General features: G+C 43.4%; 1 pseudogene; it reads right to left on the reverse strand.

Moving 5' to 3' along the window:
• Positions 1–5,917: 5,917 nt before the first annotated feature.
• On the reverse strand, positions 5,918–7,143 carry LOC148023374 (uncharacterized; annotated as a pseudogene).
• Positions 7,144–7,425: the final 282 nt, after the last annotated feature.

Genomic DNA, 7,425 nt, shown 5'->3' on the forward strand with positions numbered 1-7,425 from the left:
TGCATGCAGGAATTGATGAAAATCACATGACTCTCTTTGATGAGAGCTCCTTTAGTTCTTGCATTCAAAAAAGTTTCCTCCACAAAGCAAACTAGGTGGCCTATATGCCCACATCCCATGACCAAAAATCTACATATATAAAAACCAACTTCCTAGGCTCACCAGGCTCAATAATCTACAAATTGGAAACCAAATTGGTCCTAATATAGTTACAAAGATGGTTGGTCTTGCTAATCCCCAAAAATAATTTGGTCACCCCAAAACTTATCGGAACACAAGTATATTGTTCCACGACCATGATGCATTCAATTGTAGGAGTCTTGTCGTAATCAACACAAAGGAATTGCACACCAAACTTGAAGTACTACTCAATGCCTAGGTATCCATCAAGACGGCTCTTTGATGTCCTAGTAACCTATCTATCAAGCTCCTTCTTTGGTGGTTGATCAATGGAAGCAAGTATTAGAAGCAGGGTCAATGATGATGGCTACACTAGTGCTAGACGGTATATCTAGGTCCATGATCTCTATAATCCCTCTCTGTCTCTCTCTCTATCTTTTTATGTTTCTCTCTCTCTCTCTTTCTCTCACTCTTTTTGTTTCATTATCTTCCTCTATCTCTCACTCTTCTTTTGCCTTATAATTTTCTAGCCCTGTGGCCAAAGGGTCATAGGGTACTCTCTCTCTCTCTCTCTCTCTCTCTCTCTCTCTCTCTATCTATCTATCTTTCTATCTAGCTTTTTTTGTATCTCTTTCTCTATCTCTCTCTTCTTTTGTTTTCATTCTCTCCCCTCTCTCTCTCTCTTCTCTCTTTATCTTCTTGAGTCTTACAATTTTCTATTCCTATTGCCAAAGGGTCATAGGGTTCTCTCTCTCTCTCTCTCTCTCTCTCTCTCTCTCTCTCTCTCTCTCTCTCTCTTCTTGAGTCTTACAATTTTCTAGCCCTATGGCCAAGGGGTCATATGGTATTCTCTTCCTATCTATCTCTATGTTTCTGCCTCTCTCTCCCCTTGTCTCTCTTTCTCTAAACCTAGGGTGCGGGTTCACACTACATTCTGTCCTCAAAATGGCGATTGAAAGAAGAGGTAGTGCTCATGGTGATTGTGGTCAGTTCTAGGGAACCTCTTCTTATCTTTCTTATTCGTCACGGTAAATGTCCTAATAATTATCGTAGTTGATAGGAGAATAGGTAAAAAAGGATGACAAAATTGTGGAAAAGAAGGCCCCATTAGGAAAAGTTTGGACCTCAAAAGGGCCCTTTAGATTAAGGGGTGATTATGAATGGGCCAATAGGAAGAGGATGGTGGTAACAATTGGGGCCCTCCACAGAGTAGGGGGAAGTCTTCTTTTCCAGCCTCATTATGTCTTTGTCCCTAGACAGAAGGAAGGGGGGTAGGGGGTGGGGTTAGGTGGGGTGGGGGGTAGGGGGAGTGGGGGGTTATTAAATGCATGCACTTTTAGCCCCACCAAAAAATCTTGTGCATAAAAAAACCCTAGTTTTTTTAAAAAATGAAACTTTTTCAAAACTTCACTTTTTCCCTCTAAAACTCCCTCCCAACCTATACTATGGTCAAAAAAGTATTTCCTATCTCTAGTATCCCTCTCCCAAGCTCCCTTTGATTGCAAGTAAACTTTTTGTTAGTCCACATCCTCTCCTTCCCATTTTCTCTCTAAACCTCTCAAGCTCTCCATTGCTAAGAATCATCATCTCCTCTACACCCTAAGCCCTCCATTGCTTCTCCACACTCAAGCTCTCCAAGTTTCCAAGTGCACCATCCCTCCCAAGCTCTCTGTTGCTTCTCCACTCTTAAGCTCTCTCAAGCTCTCCTATCTTACAAGTGCACCATCCCTCCCAAGCTCTCCGTTGCTTCTCCACTCTCAATCTCTCCATTAGTGCACCTAATCTGAGGCTCCCATGGTCTCCATTGATGCATACAACTCAACCTCTCCTTTGGTCCACCTCACCAAAGCTCTCCATCAAAACTCTCTCCATCAGCTCTCTCTCAAGCTATCCATTGCTACCACAACCTACACTTCACCAAACCTCTTAGAAGCTCACATTAGCTTTCTCAAGCCATACTAGCTCCCCCCTTCCTCCATTCAAATGACCACCCCGTGCACACACCATCAACGACCAAAAGACGAGATTGAAGAACTTGTATTGCATAACACACGGAACAATGGTGGAGAATGGGTAGCAACAAGGTTCGAGAGAGGCTCTTGGGTTTACATGCAACCCACAGCGATTGGCCCTTATCGTATGCGGCAACGTGATGTATTAGACCGACATTGGAAAGGGATGCTTCTTGGTTTCAAGGAGAAGAAATGTGCAGAGCGGTGGGGATTGTCCATTGGATTATCAGACATACATGTACGTAATAACTTTTGAAAGAGGGCATTCTCTACGAATTGTAGGTTTCTTGTTTCGTGTATCACATTGTTGCTCTTCAACTTCAATATAAATCATTGCATGCTTACTTACTTTGGTGCTTTTGTAGTCATCTTCCCCTCAAGTCTCGTTGAAGAGCAACCTCTCCAAAGTCTATCGGGTACATTCACATCGATTCATACGAGCATTGGGGAGGTGATGTTCGCTGGAATGCCTCCATCATAGCTCAATCAGAGGAGGGTATTCTTCTATTCACATACGTATATTATTCCTAAGAAAGCGGGAGAGTATGGTAAACTCGAACCTCTCTCACCACCTGATCTTCATAGCTTAGAATGGCCCCAACTAGATTCTTGGTCAGCGTTTGCCCTCAAGCATAAGACCAGTATGGATATTTTTTCATCAATGAATTTTGGAACAATGTCTATATCTCTGGGTTTGAGTTGGTGTTGCGCAATCCATGTCTTTGTGCACATTTTTCATGACCTTCCATTCAGCCAAACTACTACTATGTTTGTATACAAGGAGGTTGAATTTGAGCTTTTTGAGGCATTACTTGGTGAGAAATGTGCAATTGTGGAGGAAGGACTGCACAATGGGTACACTTATAGATGCAACATGGGGCAAAATATTAGCATAAGATACCTAAGATCTCGCACAACATTGTATATTCTCTTTCATTATGAGCATTGGATGCTTAAAAAGGGTAAATGGATTCCTCTACAGCTTAACGAGGGCGAGATATTACCTGTTTTTCTCCATGATTTGGATAAAGCATGCAACCTTCAAATGGATTAATGCTTGGGGGATGCTTGCCATCAAGATTGAATTCCCCTTAGACAACACTGCTGACCCCCCGAGTGACATGCTCCTCCCCCTTGGTGATTCTGTACTAGAAACTGTCACCCTCATGAACCAGGAGGTCGAGAATGTAGAGCAAGACCTAGTGTCAGAAGAGGAATTCATGGCCATCCAAGCATTGCTTGTTGCAGAGGACGATGCACCCCCCTGCCCGACTCCAAGCTAGAAAAAGACACCACACACAAAAGGTCTTCCATTAACCTCAACACGAACAAAGAGGAAGACGATTTGGATGAGGTAAACCAAACGCCTTATGTCGCTCAGTACAGTTTGGTTTTTACTGCTAGTGCTAATATGTCTTGTACTTGGAGAACGTAATTGACATGGACGCATAGGTGAGCCACACGCAAGGCATTTGGCCCACAAGCGGCCATCGTACACTATATCGAGAGGATGCCAAAGGAAGATATTGCCATCCTGCACATAGACTTCACACCCTTCGACCGATTCTATGTATGGGCAGTGAAAGCCCTCTCAAAATTTTTGTGCCTCTCCCCTATAAGCCAAGGGGCTAACTATGTAATCCTAATGAGGAAGGGTCTAGCTATAGGTACCTTTAGCATAGGATTTTGGGGTAAAGTGCTTGCCCACATAGGGATACACCGAAGCTTAGGCAGTGATGATCTTGATGCCATGACCAAACCCTTTTTCTTGCTAAGGTCCCTAAAGACAAGCGGCATTGCGCAAACTTTGTAAATAAACTTCTTGGAAATGATCACAATCGAATGTAAACATGATTTTTAATGAAAACACATGTTTTGTTGCACAACTTCTGTTCATTCCTTTTTGTTCAGTTGAAATTAAAGTTATTGCTTTGATATGGACGATACGAGACTTGTGCACTGACAGACAGGTATGTGCTGGTGATGAATTCTTTTTTTGTCAGCTACTAGGGGCTCCTGTGTGGTTGTAGGGGCCTTGGCCAGAGAGGCGCGTAGATCAGCCATCCAAAATCCTTGGAAGGCTGATTAATGGCCACACAGGAGCCCCTAGCAGCTGACAAAAAAATAAATTCATCACCAGCACGCCGATCGGTGCGCAAGTCTTGTGTCATCAGCAAGAACTTTTGTAGATGAGAAAAAATATCAAAACAAGAATTTTGAGCTAGAGCGCTCGTGTACAATTAGTTAATTACACAATCGAAAAGGAGCTAGAGCGCTCTGACATAGTCATAGACAAAAGTATTTTTCATTACAGAAGGAAGATTACATTTGAGGTTTCTAATTACGCTTGCCTCTAATGCGCCATGCAAGGGCGTGCTACTACTATTGAAGTATGTCTTGTAGCTCCTGCCCTTCATTGCTAGGCTGCTGCTCATCATCTTCATTGTTTTGTTCATCTTCAGGCTCTATGGGCATTTTTGTGGTTCGTAGAGCGCGAGGAGGTAGTACCTTGCCTCGAGGGCCCGATGCGCGGATGGTAGGGATCTCCATGTCCTCCCATGGTGCCCTGCCGCCTACACTAGGCTCCCCATCTGAATGGGGTTACGGCTCCTCTGGGTCCGTGTCTGGCTCATCGTCAATGTACCCTCCTATTAAGCATCGCCGGCCTCCCATCATCTTGATCCGGCCCATTGTTGCCGTAGATGTTGAGGGCGCGTTACCTACGGACTATGAGGCCGCACGTCGTCCTGGAGTTCGTAGTATATGGCTGCCCCACGTTACACTCTGTTCTTTGTGTGGTATTGATGTGGAGGCCCTATCAGTCTCATCAGGTCTCCATGGGCATTGAGTACCTTGGAGCGTGTTACAGTTTTGCACATTTGCACGTGCAGTTTGCTTAGTGCATGCCATGTGAGGAGAAGTATCGTGGGTGGAATGTTATGAAGTTGTGAGAGAATGAGGTTTTAAATCGAAGGTGGTCGTTCACATTCGGCCGCCCACTAATGTCCATCCTCCTCGGGAGGTTTCACGTGGTACACCAATTTTAATTCAAAAATGACATAAATTGAAAATTTCTTCAAAGATACAATATGGCCTTAGGAGTTCCTTGCCCATATTTTGCCTACACGCACCCTAGTTTGACGCTAAGTAGCATGGGCTGCAGGGCCACGTGTACTTCTCCATGCCTCAGAATGGTGATGGGCAGGCTCATCGTCTAGCTTGTCTCGCAATTTCAGAGTTTCGCGCACGCTCCATGTCTCGCTTATGTCCAAATGTGCTTTGAAAGAACTAATTAAACATCTCTTGTAAGTAGTTTGACCGTACTCTACCACCTCCATGATGCGTATTTTTGAAATAAACCCCCCTCGCCCGGTAGTGCGACTTTTCCATGCCTTGTGTACTCCAAATGTCAAGCGACCCATATGTATTCATGAAGCAGGTCCCATGTGCAAATAAAATGTATTGCACCATCCCACCAAACAAAAGAAGTATTATTAGTGCGTGTCTATTTTTAGTCCTATATTCGATGTGCTAGAATGGCATACCATATAATGGGTTATGCTTGTTTCACCCCAAGCATTAGTGACTGCTGTCGTGAACTTGACTAGACGATCTTGAAACTCTGTACATTGTTGTTCCGTTGTACTTGAATGAGACATTAGCTTAACCATTTTGTCAAAAGATGCACACACTTGCTTTCTTCGATTATCGACCATTGGATTTGGACCGTTGTCGGTGGTGCACTTGCATAATTCCTTCCACAGCTCCCACATCTACTCTTCCGACTACACCTCATCATCTTCTCCGTCCTCATGATGAGCTCTTGTCATCTTTGAGGGTGGCCTTTGAAGAAACCTTCTCGCTTTTGCACCACTCATGGATACTTGTTGAGCAATCTCATGAGTGACGCTAGAGTTTTTATTAGCCACAATGGAAACATTTCCACCATGACACCCGATTGAATTCAAAAGGGCCTCTACTTGGGTCAGTGCATCTATTGATCTTTCATTGGGCTTCATGGTGAATGCATAATCAATATGAAGCTTCAACAAATGATCAAATATATGCATGAATGCATGTAATGTGCAAAAATAAACATTACTGAGTGGGAAGTCAATGATAGGATTCCAATCACGATCCAAGCATGCCCTATCTGGCTTGTCAAGCATGGGGCAGCTCAACATAGACGTGTCCCATTGTCTTTCTGCATCCTCACCCCCACCGCCATCTTGAGCTTCCGGCTGTGCGGTGGTGCTTTGTTCTAGCCTCTTCCCTCGTGAAGTGACATTTTGACCCTTCGTTGGTTTCTTGTATCCACGAGTATAGAATGGGCAAGGCAACAAAGAATTGGCACCTTGCTTGCATCCAAGCAAGCACTTAATTGTCTTCAAATCTCCACCCAAATGCCACTCCACTTCAAATGTTCCAAATCCTTGAACATCCAACTTCTTGTATGACATCATTTGAGCACAAATTGTCTCTGTTATATATGGAATTCTATCAAACATCCAGTGGAGGACCTCATGCATTTCTTTGGGAACTTCGAGTGCACCTAGCCACCATATCTCCTTCTTCGATTGGACACTAAAAGAGGGTCTATCTGGAGCATCGAATCTTCTCGCTTTGCATAGAATAAGGCATCATTCATGAGTGTTACGCTAATCCTCTCATGCCTTTGACCCTTAACTATTTGAGACACACTTATCCAGCTTCAACACAAAAGCCAACTTCTCTCCTAGCACTACAAAACATAGAGATCATACATTATAAGAACACAAAGGTCATACATTGTAAAAATGTGTGCCCTCACCTACTTAGAAATCATTGCTTGTTGAAGTTTTCTCAGGTCAACAAAAATATTATTGAACTTTGTATATTGATATCCTTCTGCCCCTGTAGATGCACTTGATCCATTCCTCAACCCCGAGCACTTTTTAAAAATCTGGACATCAGGCTCAGACACTATGTTGGAAAATTTTTGCATTACCTCCTTAGTGATTGCATCCCTCATGCGCTTTGACTCTGATTTATGGAGGAAGGAGATGATGTTTATTGGCTTGAGGCATCTCAACATAAGATATGCACGATCAGTGTGGGTCTCACTAGCACACACCTCTTGAATAAAATTTTTGAGATTACATCAGCAACTTGTTAGTGTTAACATGAAAATGTATGTTTTAATTGAAACTTGATGGGAAGATATGCTCACTTAGTTGCTAACACTCTCCTCTTGCAAGCACCACCACCGAGCGCAAGTGTCTCTATAGAACGAAAGGTCCATTTATGCTCCCTT

This window comes from Lygodium microphyllum, chromosome 16 (genome assembly GCF_053477565.2).
Source record: "Lygodium microphyllum isolate KBCC chromosome 16, Lygodium_microphyllum_v1.1.10, whole genome shotgun sequence".
Classification (NCBI taxonomy): Eukaryota; Viridiplantae; Streptophyta; class Polypodiopsida; order Schizaeales; family Lygodiaceae; genus Lygodium; species Lygodium microphyllum.